The 18,485-nt window shown below is 49.1% G+C and overlaps 1 protein-coding gene across 1 annotated transcript in view; it reads right to left on the bottom strand.

Moving 5' to 3' along the window:
• DNAH17 (dynein axonemal heavy chain 17) overlaps nt 1-18,485 on the bottom strand; it is an 8,024,690-nt gene that overhangs the window by 7,393,169 nt on the left and 613,036 nt on the right. The window lies entirely within an intron of this gene.

The following is an 18,485-nucleotide window of genomic DNA, read 5'->3' as shown; positions in this document are numbered from 1 at the left end:
TCTAATAGCCTTGCTTTGAAGGCTGCTTGTCTATCCAAATGTTAAGTCTTGCACAACATCTCCTATCTCCCTCTGGTTGGCAGCTGCAAGCATTGCGTCAGCTTTGGCTTGCCTAAGGTGTACCCCCCAAATTGAGGTAAACCTTCCTTACATTAGAGTGTCCAACTTAAAGAGGCACACAGAGGAATAAGAGGCAGAGACTGAAACTGATGGCTTTAAATACAACAAGGCTGCTGCCACAACCGATGAGTGAGGCTGTGGGTGGGTCGAATGCATTGAAAGTTCACTGATAGCTGTCTCAAGCGTTGCCAGTGAAAATATACTTTTATAAAGATCTTTTCACTGAAAGTTCAATTTAGAAAGTCTGCTCCATGACCGCATGGAGCGGTCTTTCTAAATCGAACTGTCACACCGCTGCCACACACAAGTGCGTGCAGGGGCTGATAGACTCTGCCGGACTAGGAAGCGGAAGGCGAGGAGAATGGTGTTGGTGTGTGTGTTGTATGCAAATGTTTTGGTTTAGGGGTGGGAGGGGGCTGGGGCTGTGGGTGAAATCCTGAGGGTGGGAGCAGCGGGCTGGGGCTGTAATCCAGTGGGAAAGGGTGGGGAGGAAAAATGGGAAAACCACATTTTAAAGATCTCAAGAGAAAAAGACCTTTACAATGCCGGTTTTCCGATCAAAAGAAAATCAGTGAAAGTAAATCGGTCTTGGGACCTTTAAAAAATGGTAATTTCACATAGAACCGTCTGAAGTGCACATCTAGAAGCTAACTGACTGGCATCGATAAGTGCGGCTTCTGCCAGGCTTTCTTTGCTCGCATTAAAATGTCGGGGCGCTAGAGATACCGGCTAAGATGGCCGCAACCCTGAATATTCGGACAGAATCCTGATCGACCCGTACTGCTATAGATGTAAATTGAGTGCCACGTGGTGTAGGCAGGCCAGAGGGACATCCATGTGAAATCCGCGGGGTCTGTGTGCAAGAACAGTGATGCAAGAGCCGGTGGTGAAGTGCGTCGGAAGAGGCCCTCCCCGAATGCACCCGAGGTGGCTACATAGACTGACTGCAGCTGAGGCGGAAAGCAGAGGGTCGCACCTGAGCCGCCTGTGAGAGACATGAGAGTGTGACACATCCTGCTGTCCAAACCAGAAGGCACCCAGCGACAACGTTAGACCAATGACAAACAACGAAGAGCAGTCTGCAGCGTCAAGGACGGAGGGAGGAGCCTACGCATATTTTATAGGCCACCTGGCTCCGCCCCCGACTTCCAAGGGCACCTCCTCCACTTCCTAGGCAATAACCTAAAAAGTTCCACTAAAACCATCCTTCTTGGTGACCTCAATGTAGGTTTCACTGACTCCAAGGACAAAGTAGCCTCAGCCCTAGACAAAAAACTTAAAGACCTAGGGTTTACACAAAAAGTTATCCATTCCACGCACCGCAAAGGTTGCACACTTGATTGGGTGGCAGACCTCAAATGCTCAACCGCAATAACCTCCAACTCAGCTTACCAATGGACGGACAACAACTGTATCCAATTTACTGTACCTACTGAACCTGGAGCCAAAGTACTCTTTTATGCGCCTCCTGCTAAGGTCAGAAGCTCCAAAAAAATGAACAAAAGAATACCTACTTCCCCTCCTGGTTGTCCAGGAAATCAAACCTCCATTCGCCAGTGATCCCGGCACTCTCGCTGACATCTACGCTCGCACCTTCACCAAAGCCATTGATACCATTGCCCCGATTGAAGCTAAAAAAGCAAAAAAATCAATGCATACCAACTCATGGTTCTCAGACGATTTGCTAGTCCTCCGCTCCAGTAAATGCATTGCTCTTGCCAACTGGCAGACCAACCCTAGTGATTCAACCAAGGACCAATTCAAAAGGGTATTCATGCAATACAAAAAAGCATTATTCAATTCCATCTACCCCTGATCCTTCTATCGCCTCTACTCTCTCTGCTAATGATCTTGCCTCCTTCCTTTCTAACCAAGTCCTCAATCTCCGTCAAACTATCCTCTCCTCCCCCTCCTACTCTCCTCTTCCTCCTCCTCCCCCTACCTCTTCTATGTCCTCTTTCTCTCCTATCACTCATTCTGATGTTACCCTCCTTCTAACCAACACTCATCCTACTGCTTCTCCTGCTGACCCCATTCCTACCCCCCTCATCCCTAAAATCTACCCCCTCCTTATACCCATTCTCACCTCCTTCTGCAACATCTGCCTCTCAACTTCCACTTTTCCTACTACTTTTAACCACGCGACTATCATCCTTATTCTCAAAAAACCTTCTGCTAATCCCTATCTTACTTCCAATTATCATCCCATCTCTCTTCTACCCTTCCTCTCCAAACTTCTCGAATGCATTGTCTATTCTTAACTTTCTTCCGTCATCTCTAACCACTCCCTCCTTCCCTCTACCCAATCCGGCTTCCGCCCTCTGCACTCCACTGAAACTGCCCTCACGTCTTTTCTTAACTTTCTCCTCTCTGCACGCTACTCAAAACACTCCTCCATTCTTATTCTCCTTGACCTTTCCGCTGCTTTTGATACTGTTGACCATCCTCTTCTCCTCAATTCCCTCTCCTCATTTGGCTTCAAGGACACTGTTCTCAACTGGCTCTCCTCTTATCTCTCTAACCGCACCTTTTCTGTCTCCTGGGGTGGCTCCACCTCTCCCACATATCCTCTCAACCACAGAGTTCCCCAAGGTTCTGTCCTTGGCCCCTTTCTTTTCTCACTCTATGCTTCCATCCGAGCTCCGATCGTCTCCTCTTTTGGTATCTCGCACCAATTATACGCTATGACCCAGCTTTTCCTCTCCTTCTCCTCCTTCTCTCCCGACATTCACGATAAACTCTCTTCTTGCCTCTCTGCTATCAAATCCTGGATTTCCTCTCACTTCCTTACTCTTAATGCTGAAAAAACTGAACTCCTTTTCTTCCCTGCCACCACTCTTCCTTCTCCCTCCCCTTCCTCTCCCATTCTCTTTCCCCCCTCCCAGCTCTCCTACTCTCCCCATGCCCGTAACCTAGTTCTTCATATTGACCCTCAACTCATTCTATCTCACCACATATCTCTTACTGCCAAATCTGGTCGCTTTCACCTCTACAACATTCGTAAAATTCGACCCCTTCTTACCTTTCACGCTACTAAACTCTTAATCTCCTTCCTCATCTTCTCCACACTCTTCTACTGTTCCTCCCTTCTCTTTGGACTCCCCTCCTCTCATCTCTTCCCACACAAATCTGTCTACCGCCCTGCCATCCGCTCACTCTGCCTTCTCTCACCCCTTAATTCCATCTCCTCTTCTCTCACCTCTCTAGGTTGGCTCTCTTTTCACTCCCAGCTCAAATTCAAGTTCCTCTGTCTTGTATTCAAATCCCTCTATGGTCTTGCCCCCCTACCTCTCCTCCCTTCTTACTTTCTATACCCCTTCCCGTTCTCTCCGCTCTGCTAATCTTTTCCTACTCTCTCCTCCTTCACCACCCTGCGCCCCCTCCCGATTCCGCTCTTTTCAACTCCTCGCTCCCTTCCACTGGAACCGCCTCCCCCTCCACATCCACTCTTCTCCCTCCTACCCTCCCTTTCACTCTTCTCTAAAATCTTATCTTTTTCACTCCCCTCCCTAACACCCTTCGTTTCCTCTCCTTCTTCTCCCACCCCCTCATTCCTCACCTCTAACTCCTGCTCTTCCTTCCCCTCTCCATCCTCTCTACCTCCTTCTTCCCCACCCCCTGCTCTCACCTAGTCTTACTCTTTCCTCTCTTCTTCGTCACACCTTCTTGCCTACCCTCTTACTTCCGCTCTTACCTCCACTAATACCTATCTTTCCCTCGCACACCTATGTCCCTCCCTACTCCCTCCTCACCTCAGCAATATTGTAAATTGTTCCTTATAGTGTTTTCGAGTTGTGATTCAATTGTCATCTTATGCTTGTTGTATTTTTGCTTGTTCTCATGTAAAGCACTTTGGATTAAAGGGCTATATAAATTCAATAAAATACAAATACAAATAAGTCCAGCGCATTCAACCTAAGGATCTCTAACGCCAACTCCAAATCCAAAGAACTGTTCTCCATTTTTAAAGATCTCACTAACCCGCCGACCAGCCCCGATGAGATCATAAAAGATGAAGCTTGGTGCTCAAGCATACAGGCAGCCTTGCTAAACAAAATCATTGTTCTCCAAGAGAAAATAGAAACTCAACGCAAAGCACTACCCAAGTCTGATCGTTATTCCATGCCCAGTTCCCTCCCGTCCAAACCCCCTAAACCCCCTTCTCCTTCAGAGATGTTTCAGAAGAACAAGTTACTTCTTACCTGGTAACGTTCTTTCGACGGGATGTTCCTCCGACGTATTCCTTATCTTTGATAATACGTTTCCAGCTTGCTGGCCTCGGAAATTGTTTCTGTAGAGGGCGCTGCGCGTCGACGTCCGCCGAGTCGATGTCCTTCGACGGCCACCTTATCGGCACCGACGTCACCATGCCCATAAATAGCCACGCGCTGCGTCCGTTGCTCAGTTCTGTTTTGTAACATAAGAAAAGTCATGCCTGAATTGGTTAGTGACCTTGAAGGAGCGTAAGCTGCAACCACAAGGGAAGTTATCACTGCGGATTGGTTGGGAGGGGCGATAAGTAATACGTCAGAGGAACATCCCGTCGAAAGAACGTTACCAGGTAAGAAGTAACTTGTTCTTCGAAGGGATTGTGTCCTCCGACGTATTCCTTATCTTTGATAGACTCCCATAGCAGTGGCATGTAAGTGGAGGCGGGAGTGAGAGTGTTATGTATCCCTCTAGGGCTGGACCGAATGTAATACGGCCTTGCCAAATCTGGTCTCTTGAGCAGTGGAGGAATCCAGATTGTAAAATCTTGTGGACGACCATGTGGCAGCCGCACATATGTCCCGGACCGGTACCCCTCTTTGGAGAGCCGAAGAGGCTGCAGTACCCCTGGTTGATTGAGCCCTGAGATTTTGGGGTGGCTCTTTCCCTGCTAGTCTATAACATTCCAGGATGGTCAAAATAATCCACCTGGAGATGGTTTGTTTTCTTATGTGTAGTCCCAACTTGTGACCTGAATATCTACAAACAGTTCGTCTGCTTGCCTGATCCTAGTCATTCTGCTGATGTAAAAGCTGAGAATATCTACAAACAGTTGGTCTGCTTGCCTGATCCTAGTCATTCTGCTGATGTAAAAGCTGAGAGCTCGCTAGGGTCCAGCCTATGTAGCCTTTCCTCCTCTTTCCCCGGATGGGGAGGAGGGTTGAACGAAGGCAAGGTAATTTTCTGAGCAATATGAAATTCAGAAACCACCTTTGGGAGGAAATTAGGCTTCACCTGTAGGACAACTTTGTCCTTGTGGAAGATTGTATGTGGGGGTTTACAGGAGAGAGCTTGTAGCTCCCTCACCCTCCTAGCAGATGTTAGTACTACCAACAGGACAGTTTTAAGCGTGAGAAATCTCAGCGCGCAAGAGTGAAGTGGTTCGAATGGAGTGCCCATTAAGAAGTGTAAGACTAAATTTAAGTCCCATAAGGGAACCTGGAATGGTTTTGGAGGGTAAACATTAGTTAGTCTCTTGAGAAATTGTATCACTAGAGGAATTTTGAAATACGATGGTTCCTCCGCAGTGTGCTTGAAGATAGAAAGCGCTGCAAGATAGCCTTTTACAGTGCCCACTTGAAGGTCTGAATTTGCCATGTAGAGTAGAAACGATAACACCGTTGGTGTACCACATGAAAAAGGGTCAATATTCTCTTCCCTACACCAGATGAACAAGTTACTTCTTACCTTGTAACGTTCTTTCGACGGGATGTTCCTCCGACGTATTCCTCATCTTAGATATATCCTTCCAGCTCTGCTGGCCTCGGAAATTTTTTTCTCTAGAGGGCGCTGCACGTCGGCGTCCCTCGAGTCGATGTCCCTCGACAGCCGCCGTATCGAAGCTCGACGTCATCCTGCCTATAAAGGCCGCGCGCAGCGTCCGTTGCTCAGTTCCGTTTTGTAGCCCACAGTATTACTGTCTGGACTAGACTAATCACCCTGAAGGAGCGTAAGCTGCAACAACAAGGGAAGTAGAACTGCGGGGATGGATGGGAGGGTCGATGAGGAATACGTCGGAGGAACATCCCGTCGAAAGAACGTTACATGGTAAGAAGTAACTTGTTCTTCGAAGGGATTGTGTCCTCCGACGTATTCCTCATCTTAGATAGGCTCCCATAGCAGTATTCTATATTCGGAGGAGGGAGTACTGACTTCACGCTGTCTTCTATTGATGAATAGAATGCAGTACAGCCCTTCCAAACCTAGTCTCTTGACTGGAGGAGGAATCCAGATTGTAAAAACGTGTAAAGGTATGGACAGACGACCATGTAGCGGCTGCACATATGTCTTTAACCGGCACGCCTCTTTTGAGGGCCGATGAAGCTGCAATACCTCTGGTCAAATGAGCCCTAAGGTTTTGAGGGGGCTCTTTCCCTGCCAGTTTATAACATTCCAGAATGGCTAGAATGATCCATCTGGAAATGGTCTGCTTAGTTATTGGTAACCCCAGCTTGTGACCTGCGTAACCTACAAACAGCTGGTCTGCCTCTCTTATCCTGGCTAGTCTACTAATGTAAAAACTTAAAACCCTCCTAGGGTCTAGTCTGTGTAACCTCTCTTCCTCTTTCCCCGGGTGAGAAGGAGGATAGAAAGATGGTAGGGTAATCTTCTGAGTGATATGGAATTCAGAAACCACCTTTGGGAGGAAATTAGGCTTCACTTGCAGGACAACTTTGTCTTTGTGAAAGATTGTATGAGGGGGTTTACAAGAAAGAGCTTGTAATTCGCTCACCCTTCTAGCAGATGTAAGTGCTATTAATAAAACAGTTTTAAGGGTAAGGAATCTTAACGAACAAGAATGGAGAGGTTCGAAAGGTGTACCCATCAGGAAAGTTAGTACTAAGTTTAAATCCCATAGGGGAACTTGGAACGGTCTTGGGGGATAAACATTGGTTAACCCCTTTAGAAACTGTATTACCAAGGGTAATTTGAAATAGGATGGTTCTTCCGCAGTACGCTTAAAGATAGATAGCGCTGCGAGATAGCCCTTAATGGTGCCAACTTGAAGGCCTGAATTTGCCAAATATAGTAGGAAGGACAAAACCATTGGTGTACCGCATGAAAATGGGTCGATATTCTGTTCTCTACACCAGCTGCAAAATCTGTTCCAACGGCAGCGGTATAAAGACTTTGTTGCTGGCCTCCTTGCCGAAAGCAACACCTCCATAACATCATCAGGGAGGTCCCAATCCTTGTACCTCAGCCGTTCAGAAGCCAAGCGTGAAGGTTGAGGGTTTTGATGTCTGGATGGAGAACCTGACCTCCCTTCTGTGAGAGTAGGTTCTCTCTGAGCGGAAGACGGATTGGAGGGCAGATGGAAATATCTAGAAGGTCTGGGTACCACGTTCTCCTGGCCCAATCCGGGGCAATTAGGATCATGGTTTTCCGGAATCTTCTCAACCTCCTGATCATTTGAGGAATAACAGGGACTGGAGGGAACGCGTAAAGGAGTGGAAACTCCCAGTCCACTACGAACGCATCTCCTAGAGCTCCTCTCGGAGGAAATTGTCTTGAACAGAACAGATCGCACTTCTTCTTGTTGCTTGTGGCGAACAGATCCACCTGAGGGGTTCCCCAAAGGGTGAAGATCTCTTGAAGGACTTCCTGAGCTAGCTCCCACTCGTGGGAGACTGTGCTCTGCCTGCACAGAGCATCCGCTGTCAAGTTCTTTTCTCCGGCTAGGTGAACAGCTGATAGAGAGATTCCTTCTTGGAGTGCCCAAAACCAGAGCTGCATCGCCTCTCTGCACAGTGGCAGTGATCCTACGCCTCCTCTTTTGTTGAGGTAGTGCATGGCCACCGTGTTGTCTGTCATTATCAGGACATTTCTCCCCTGTATTGATGGCAGGAAAGCTTTCAGCGCTAGTCTGATTGCTCTCAGCTCTAATAGGTTGATGTGTAGTCTGGACTCCGATGGAGACCAACGACCGCTGATGGTCAAGTCGTTGGCATGGGCTCCCCACCCCGTGAGTGAGGCGTCTGTGGCTACTGTTATCTCCGGCCATGGTTGCCAAAACAGTTCTCCTTTCAAGATGTTCTCTGGATAGGCCCACCTTTGAAGGTCGCGGGCTACCTTGTCCGGAATCCCTGAGAATTGCGACCACTGACTTCTCAGTGCCCACTGAAGAGATCTCATTCTCAGGTGAGCCTCTGGCACAAGGAAGATGCAGGATGCCATGAGGCCTAGCAACCTCAAAAAGTCGAAGGCTGGGAGATGTTGGGCATTTTGAAACTTGGTGACCATCTGTAGAATATCTTGAGCCCTCACCTCTGGTGGCAAGGCTTTTCCCAGGGAAGTGTCCAGGACCGCTCCAATGAACTGGAGTCTCTGTGATGGTATCATCTGTGACTTCTTTAAATTGAGGGAGAAGCCCAGTCTGTGAAGGAAGTGGCAGACATAATCTAGCTGGGCCTGGGCATGTTCCGAAGATACAGCCCTGATCAGCCAGTCGTCCAGGTAGGGGTAGACGTGGATCCCTTCCCTCCTTAGACTCGCCGCCACTACCGACATCAGCTTGGTGAAGACCCTCGGGGCGGAGGTCAGCCCAAATGGCAGAACTCGAAATTGATAATGAGAGTCGCCAATTGCGAACCTCAGGTATTTCCTGTGTTTGAGATGGATTGGCACATGGAAATAAGCATCCTGAAGGTCCAGAGATACCAGCCAGTCCTGGAGCTGGAGGGCCTGAAGTATCTGAGAGAGAGTTACCATCTTGAACTTGTCCTTCCTGAGGAACTTATTCAATTCTCGTAAATCCAGGATGGGTTTCAGTTTTCCTTCCTTCTTTGGTATGAGAAAGTAGGGGGAGTACCAGCCCTTGTTCCTTTCCGCTACAGGTACCGGTTCTATGGCACCTTTCTCTAGCCGGTCTATAATTTCCTGCAAGAGGAGCGGATCTGAAACTTTCAGCGAACTGTTCCCCGGTGGATGACTCTGAGGAATGTGTAGAAAGGGTAGGCAGTAACCTTGGGCAACTGTTTCCAATGTCCAAGCATCTGACGTTATAGCCTGCCATTCCGTCAGATGGTGAGTTAACCTGCCCTCTGTATTGTGTGGAAAGGCCTCAGAGTGGTTTGGGGGAGGTTGATGCAGATGCCGAGGGTAAAGAGGCACCTGCTGCTGCTGCGGCCTTAGTACTTTTGACCCGTCCACCTCGGGTGGATCTCCTTTGGCCTCTTTGAGCTGGCTGTCCTCTGCCTTTCCCGAATGCGGAATAATAGCGAAAGGACTTTCCTCTTCCAGAGGTTCCTGAGGGGCGAAAAGAAGGTTGGCAGATAGCAGCTCCTAAAGATTTTGCTGCTGCTTAAGAAGTCTGTAACTTTTCCAGTCTGTCATCAGCCTTTTTCCCGAATAAAGAAGAGCCGTCAAAGGGCATATTCAAAAGTCTGGCCTGTACATCTGGAGCAAAGCCCGACTTTCGCAACCACGCATGCCTGCGGATTGTTGTACTTGCCGCCATGGCCCTGCTGCTACTGTCAGCGGAATCGATGCCAGTTTGAAGTGATTCGCTCATGGCATCCTTGCCATCTTTATTAATGTTAAGGAAGACTTCCTTTTCCTGTCCTTCGGGTATGCAGTCAGCCGCTGATGAAGCACACTCCCATAGTGTGTGACTGAACCTGGCGAGCTTACAGGTGGCGTTGATGGACTTCAACGCCATACTACAGGCAGAGAAAACTTTCTTCGCCATAGAGTCGTACCTCTTGTCATTTCTATCCTGTGGGACAGTAGGGTAAGCGTTCCTACTGCTACATGAAGTTGCCGCTTGAACCACCAGGCTCTCTGGAGTTGGGTGTTTTGACAAGTATTCAGGGTCAGCAGCCGCTACCCTATACTTGGTTGACAATCTTTTATTGACTGCAGGGATAACTTCGGGAGTTTCCCAATTAGATGCAATTTTCCTTTGTAAGGCTGCATGGAAGGGGACCACCGGGTCCTCCTGTGGGCCTTTGTCTAATATATCTGTTAGGTCGTCCTGTTGAAAAACAAGTGAAAGCGCAGACCAACCCATAAACTCAATAATTCTTGCCATCAGGGTTCTATAGGGTGTTTCGGCATGTTCCCCTGGGTCTGGCTTAACAAATTCCACTTCTGGGGAAGTGTCCAGCCCACTTGCCTCATGTAGTGACTCCTGTAGGTCCTTCAGCCTTCTTTCTTCAGAGGTGAAATCCTCTGCAATAGGCAGTGTGGTCCTCTGTAACCCGAATGTTTCCTGGTTAGAATCTTACCCCTCTTCATAAATTGAAGAAAGTCCAAGGTACTCTGACCTCTGAAAGGGAGTAAAACCCATCTCTAAGGCAGAAGGAGCCAAACTTGTCATTATTGGACGAGAAAACGTTGATGTCGTCGACGCCGATCTAACAGGCTTCGAAGGTGCCAAAAACGGCATTGAAAAAACTGGAAGGGGTCTCGAAGAACTCGAGAGGATCGGGACCGTACTCGAGGGCATCGACGACGGTCTCGGCGTCGTGCCGGAGGCCCTTGAAATCACTGTTGGCTGTGGAGTGGCCTTGGTCCTCTCTTTCATTGGCGTCGACGTCGGTGTCGACGATGGCGTTGAGTCAATCGACCGGTGCGTCAAGGAACCCTTCGACAACGGCGTTGATGGCACCGATCCATGTGTCGAAGGAATCTTCGACGACGGCGTCGAAGACAGTGCCTTCTTACCCGATGGCTCATGGCGCTCTCGGGTGGAATGTTTCGCCGGGTGCTACGACTCGCAGCGTTTTGATTTTTTGGGTTTTTCACCTGGGGTAACACCCTCAGCTGTCTTTGAGGGGGTCGAGGCCACGTTCTCGAAGACGCTTAGCATTTTCTTTCTGAATTCCTCCCACTCAGCTTAAGAACTGTGTCTAGTGGGACAGGAGACCCTTTCTGGGGACACAGAAGACGACGAGGAATGGGACCTTCGACATCTCTTTCTTGAGTGTCTTTATCTCGACGAATGGTGGGAGCTGCTTCGAGATCTAGAATGGGAATGTTTTCGACGGCGAGGAGACGAGTGCCTCGACTCAGCCGACGAAACTTTTGAGGAGGTTTTGGTTGACTTACCTCTCTCAAGCTTCCCCTTGCGCTCCTTCAAGGCTTTCGCCGTCATGGACATGCAGTCCTCACACTCCGAACAATGGTGCTCGGATCCCAAGCACCATAAGCAGATCCTGTGTGGATCCGTTATCGACATTTTTTTACCGCAGTCTCGACATTTCTTGAAGCCGGATCGCGGCGTCGTCAGTTCTGATGAAGAAGCCATCGAGAACGATAAGGTATATTCGAGTAGAAATAGATAGTTATCCTGACTGAACTGTGCAATGACGTTCCGAGGCCCCACGAAGCTTGGAAAAACGGAACTGAGCAACGGACGCAGCGCATGGCTATTTATGGGCATGGTGAAGGCGCCGATACGTTGGAGTCGAAGGACATCGACTCGGCGGATGTCAATGCGCAGCGCCCTCTATAGAAAAAATTCTGAGGCCAGCAAGCTGGAAACGTATTATCAAAGATAAGGAATACGTTGGAGGACACAATCCCTTCGAATCAGAGGTTATAGATCTTCTCCAACACCTCAAACCATCCACAAGCAAATGAGACACCTGTCCACCCAACATCATCAAAGACTGCGCTATTTCACTGGCCTCCTCTTCAAAGCATTCATTAGTGCGTCCTTTACCACATGCACTGTTCCGTCCAGCCTAAAAGAAGCTTGGGTCCGCCAGCTTCTCAAAAAACCCTCCCTAGACCCCTCATCCCCCAATAACTACCACCCCATCACTACTGTCCCTTTCCTCCTTAATATCCTCCGCTCACATCCAGATCCAACACTTCATGGAAACCAACACCATCTTAGGGAAAAGGCCATCATGATTCTGTAAAGGCCATGGCACCGAAACCGCCCTATTAGATCTTAAAAACCAGATAACCGAGATAATGGATACAGGCAAACCAGCACTCTTACTGCTGCTGGACCTGAAAGCTGCTTTTGATCTCGTTGATCACAAAATCCTCACCGCCCATCTTACCAATGAAGCACACTTCTCCAAACAGGCCTCCTCCTGGATAACCTCCTTCCTAGAAGGAAGAGCAATTAAGGTATTCTCTGACCAGGCAAATGCAGCCCCCACCACCATCCACTGTGGAGTTCCCCAGGGCTCCTGCACAGCGCCACCCTCTACAACCTGTTTACCAAGCCACTCTTTGACAAATTGGACTTCCTCGGCCTAGCTTACACCAACTATGCCGATGATACTCAAGTGCTCCTCCCCCTCACCGGTTCATACGACCTAGACTCGGCAGCCCTTCTCCTAATATACTCAAAGGACTATGCCTCAATGTCGACAAAACGAAGATCATCCTAATAGGCCCCAAAGAGATACTAGCTAAACTCAACCACAAATACAGCAATTTCTCCATTGAAAACACCATCATCCCCGTCTCCTCCTCTGTGAAGACTCTTGGGGTCTACATATGTTAGGCAGAATCCTCTGCAGTACCCTTAGGGAACACTACAGGCGATTAAGTCTACAAGTGGCAGTACAAATTCACCTTTGGTACAAGCCTGTACTACACAGTTATATTGGTAGCAGTAGCGGAGCAGCCAGACTTATCTCAAGAGCAAATGAGCAGTAATAGGAATTATACCAAGGACTACAATTACTGTGACTCAAGCACACACTGACTCAAGGTTTCTGGTTAAAAAATATAAGTACATTTATTTTTAAACCATCTGTTCACAAAACACTTCACTTCTATTAAACAAAACCACTCTCTTAAATATAGTACACACAACCAATTCCCTTGCTTTAGGACAATTCAAGGTAAGTGCCTTAGGATTTGACAGTGCAGTGTTGGGAAACAAAAGACGTTACCGGGGGTTAAGACACGCTCACTTTTTGACAGTAATGACAGTTCGGTCTTACGAAAGAAAAGCATACCCACGGGAAGAAATGTAACCGTAGTCAAACACACTTAGCACTTTGAATAAAAACCAAGGCAAAGGGGATAAACATCCTAGGCAATACTTTTGTCAAGGCACTAGAATCAGAGGACGTGTTCAAAAATACAGATACATTCAATAGGACTACGCCAGTGTCAAATGGAGCAGGGCTCTGTTGTCGAGGATCACACGATTAGAACAATTTGAGATTAAGGATGCCAGGAGTACTTGGATATTGTCTAACGGATGTGAAAAATAAGGGCGGAACCCTCTTTTTTGTAAGGGGGCCTGACTCTAGAGGGTTAGGAAATAATTGAACAAAGGGGGGTAGAGTCAAAGGCTACCTTAGTCATGGGCGTGACAGGTGGTCACCAAAAGTGGTGGCAGCGGAGCTAGATGGTTGCTAGCTCAAAAGAGATCACTGTGAGATACAAGAATTTCAAAAAAGAGTTTTATTTAAACTAACACAAAGACATATTCACACAAATTGACATGTGCCATAGCATGAAAAAATGCATAATGGAGTACATAGTGATATGCATAAGGTGAGTTAGTAAGCAAGTGACAGTTTATTTCATGTATTGCTTATGATAGCAATACGCTAACATTGTTGTGGGGTAGTGAGACCTTTAAAAATGGAGAACAGTTCTTTGGATTTGGAGTTGGCGTTAGAGATCCTTAGGTTGACTGTGTTGGACTTATTTGTATTTTATTGAATTTATATAGCCCTTTAATCCAAAGTGCTTTTCATGAGAACAGGGAGAACTACTACATCACCATAAAGTGTACCTGGCTCAAAGAGTTGTCAAGCCGGTTGCTACTAGACCCATAAGAGTGGCCTACTCCAATAGGATATCCGTTCCTAAAACTAGGAGAGTGCGTTCAGGAGGATCTAGTTTCCCAGTGTTGGCAGCGACACATTGGAATGCCTTGCCCCCCCCCCCCAGGTCAGAAATGTTGAATCACACTTAGCCTTCAGGAAGTTAATTAAAACCTTGCTGTTCGAGGTGTGGGCTGGAGCACCAGCGATGTGGTCGCTCCTTTAATGGCCTCCGTGGAGAGCCCACTGCGCTGCTAACCCTGGTGGGGTTCCGTCTCTCCAAACTCGAACTGGGTTGCCTCTAAAGATGTGTGAGACTCTGGTGCAGCCGCTGATGCGAGAATAAGGATCTAAGCTCCTGGGAAGCCAGAGAACGAGCGCATTGTGTCCTGTGGGCGCCCCATCCCTTTTTGAAGATGGCGGGCGGAACAGCAACAGCGTTGAAAGAGGTCCTGCTGGTGGGGGTCCCCAGCCCTGAAGAGTCGTGCGGCGGCGTCGCATCTTCCACTCTCCCCTCCGGGGGGCCACAACCCACCGCTGCCGCCTACATCAGAACGCTGTCCCTGGTGTGTCTTGCGGCATCGGCCCGGCCCGCTCCTCCTAGTGTCCAAGCTCGGAATGAAGCAGTAACGAAGAGCTACCCCCCGCGCAGTGGCCTGGAGCGGAGATCCAGAGCTAGATGTGAAGCAGAGGAGCGGCACTATATGAGGCGGTGTGGGGCCTCTTCTCTCCCCCTTACCCCTGGAGAAGGCAAGCAGATCCAGCAGCTCCAAAGGCCTGAGGCAGACCTGACTTTGTCCTGGAGGCCCCGCTGGCCCTACAAGGAGCGGAACGCCAGCCTGGGCCTCATTTCGGAACCAACGGCCAGCATAATTCCCATCAGTGCCCCACTCTGGAAATGGGAGACCAGCAGGTCCACAGCACAGCCCTGGTTTTACGGACCGCAATAACGAGATGAGGAGCGACCACCTAAAAAGGGTGGAAATTAAATAAATAAAAAGCTCACACTACCACCCGGTAATTTCAACGAAGGAGACACTTTAAGACTCTGAGCCAAGTGGGAATCCACCCCAAGTGGAACTGCCAACAGAGGATCCCCCCATGCTCCAGTGACTGCTCAAACCCCCCCCGCCACTTACCCCTGATCCTGGGGCACCCTGGCCCACACAACAGCCCCCCCTCCTCCCGACTATGGAGTTATTATAATCCCGCCCACAGCTTCTGACTCAAGAAAGAGAGGGCCCTCCCTTATCCACCACCTCTCCAGGGGAACATTTTTTCTGTACACTCCTACGCTAACAGATAGCAGAGAGTGGGGCCTCCAACTCCTCGCACAGCTGAACTTTGCGAATTAAAACCAGGACAATAGCCTCATGCAGCTCTACCTAGGAAGCCACCAAGCTTGCTTTCCACTAAATTGAAGACATCATGGCTAAGCAATCAAAAGCTGACAAACACCCAGACACAGCTATAATGCTGCTCTCAGCGGAGAGGGGAAGGAAACCTGACCCCACCCAAGCTTACTCCACAAAAATACCCAGAGGATAGGGGATCCCTAGCCACCGAAGACGATATCCAAGCATTCATGGCTGGTATCAAGACGGAATTTAGATCATGTATGAGCGAGCTCACCACGAAGCTTGAACACACAGACCAAAGGGGAACAGAAGCAGAACAAAGTCTTTGGGAGGTTGAGGATCAGGCTCAAGACCACGCAGCCGCCCTAGGGGAAATCCAACGCTCAATCAGGACCCTACAAGACAAATGTGAAATCCTCAAATTTAAACAGGAGGACCTTGAAAACAGGGCCCAGCGTAATAACCTTCGGATTCGGGGATACCAGCTTCGATTCCAGACAAAGGGCCTCATTACGACCCTGGCGCTAATGGGTTAACGGAACCGTAAAAGGCTGCGGTGCCGTTAACCCATTAGTGCCTGATTACGAGGTCCCTTTGCGGGACCCGACCTTAACGGCTGGTCTACACCAGCCGTTAAAGTAGGGACCCGCAAAGGGATCTTGGTGCTAAGTACGGTACCGCAATTTGCGGTACCGTACTTAGCGCCTTCCCCATTCCCATTGAGCCCTATGGGGCAAAAATGGTAATGGGGGAAGGGCCATGGAGGAAGGGGGAATTACCACCCCGCAAACCTTGTAATGGGGTGGTAATTCCCCCTTTCTCCATGGCGGAGTCGGTAAGTTACCGGCATGGACCATGGTGCTATTAGCACCATGGTTTTCCGCCTGGGTCGTAATGAGGGCCAAAGGCTTAGCAGAATACGTGGGTGATTTTTTCCAATCTCTACTCCTGCACCTTGACAAACCCCAGCTCCTTCTGGGCCGCACCCATAGGTTGTGCCTGCGCCCGGGAGGTGGAATCAGACTCCCCCCCTGACGTAATAACTAGGGTGCACTTCTTCACCACAAAAGAGGCCATCTCAGCAATAAGCCGCTCTCGAGATGAACTATCTTCCCAGGGCTCCCCCCTCCAGATCTATCAGGACCTCTCCCTCCTTAATCTACAAAGAAGAAAATCCCTTCGACCTCGGACTCTCTTCCTCCAGGACCACCAGATCCGATATAGATGGCTATTCTCGACAGCACTGCAATTTTCCTATAAAGGCACCCTCCAGAAAATCTGCCAACTTGAAGACGCTGAAAAGATCATGCACTCAGAGTCACCTGGCGGGGCGGCACATCCAGCCTCAGAAGATGCAAGGGGCCAGGACCCTACCTCCTCACCGAAACCTAGGCGGGCTTCCTGTTCGAGGGTGCCGAGAAGTGGTAAGAAAAGATGAGCGGCAGTGGAGACAAGGCACCAAGGAAGCACCAGTTCCTGGATACTACAGACATGGTCGCATGGTCCCATGTCCGCTACCCGGTGACCACCCTAGATGGCGAGACACGAACCTTCCCTTGTCTAAGATAACATACCCCTTCGACTGAACGCCGCCAATCCCGAAAAAGGACACAAAGACCTCAACCTCGCAGCGGGCCCTTCCACGGCCTTAGCCCATTTCCAAGGTACAGTCCACCTATGAGTCCTTGGAATCAAACACAGTTCCTGTTTTTTCCCCAGCCATGTTGGCTGAGGGACTCCGTTTGGCCCAGTTGGCCAGGGGTGGGGTTGAACTCCAAATTACACCCTCCCCCCCCACCAGTTAAAGTAAGTTCCGACATCCGGTTGGAGGCCTGGGTTAAAACTCCCATGACAGTGTGACATATGCCTATTGCTTCTCCAACATGATTGCTGACTCAAGCTCATCTCCACCCCCTGCTCAGATTCCACAGAGGCTGAAAATCTCGCCCAGGACCACCGGACCCTGAGATTTATTTCCCTCAACGTTAGAGGGCTGAACGCTCCCGCTAAACGTAAATCCATAATACAGAAACTTCAAAGTGAGGACGCTGCAGTGGCCCTACTACAAGAAACACATCTGCTCTCAGCAGACTTCGGGCGTCTACGCTGTAGACTTTTCCCACTTCAATTTTTTGCCTCGGGCAGCACCAAGAAAGGGGGAACAGCAATCTTCTTTGCAAAGGAGTTGAACCCCCAGATCCTGGATACGAAACTATGCCGCCCCGAGGACCGATATGTGGCGGTCAAATGCCTGCTACTGGGTCAACTATACACATTCATATCAGTGTACTCCCCCAATTTTGGCCAAACAGCCTTCTATGACTCACAGGGCGAGGCCCTCTCCCACTTCTCTGAAGATCAGACTGTAATTGGAGGGGTCTTCAACGGGGTTCCAGACCCTACAAAGGACAGATAGCATCCTCCCTCCCCTGGGTATTTCACCCTTGCGCTTGGCCTCCTGCGCTTATTTAGAACTCTCGAGGTGGTAGACTCATGGCGGGTGCTGCACCCCTCGGAGAAGGACTTTTCCTTTTACTCATATGTTCATAGGACTTTTTCAAGGATTGACCTCCTCCTAACACTCCCCCCCCAGATACTAGCATACGTTAACAGTGTGTTCATAGGGTCAAGGATTCTATCCGATCACGCCTCAGTGACACTGGAGATTAGGGCACATGAGACAACTCCTTACACTCGACGTAGATGGACCCTATATGACCCAATGCTTAATGAGATGCTGCTGAGGGACTCCACTGCAAAGACAAGTAAGAACTTCTTTAGAGAAAACCTAAGTGAAGATACCTCCCCAGCAAACACCTGTGACGCTATGAAGGCAGTGGTTTGGGGAGAACTGATTGCGCAGGGAGTAGCATTTCACAGCAATAGACAACAATCTCGTCTGATCCTTGAAGAGGAACTCCAAGAAGAAGAGAAAACCCACAAGGAAAAAGGCTGGACCCCAAAAACGCAACAAGCCATCCACATTGCACAGAAGAAACTAGAGGCCCACTATGCCGAACATACGGCACAACTACTGACTAAAACCAAGCAATTTTATTACGCAAAGAACAACAAAGCAAATAAGCTACTGGTGGCCAAACTAGCTAAAGCAAGGAGGAGCAACACCATCGTGGGGCTGCGTGATCAACAGGGTACAATACACTACGCTGAACAAGAAAAGCAATGGCTGGCGGCGAATGAACTGGCACAGGTAATGACCGTGCCACCACGAGACCCAAATGAACAGAAAGCAGCACTCACCCGGCTG

This window comes from Ambystoma mexicanum, chromosome 3q (genome assembly GCF_040938575.1).
Source record: "Ambystoma mexicanum isolate Mex_15411 chromosome 3q, UKY_AmexF1_1, whole genome shotgun sequence".
NCBI classification, from domain to species: domain Eukaryota; kingdom Metazoa; phylum Chordata; class Amphibia; order Caudata; family Ambystomatidae; genus Ambystoma; species Ambystoma mexicanum.
This window is presented reverse-complemented; position numbering and strand designations above follow the sequence as displayed.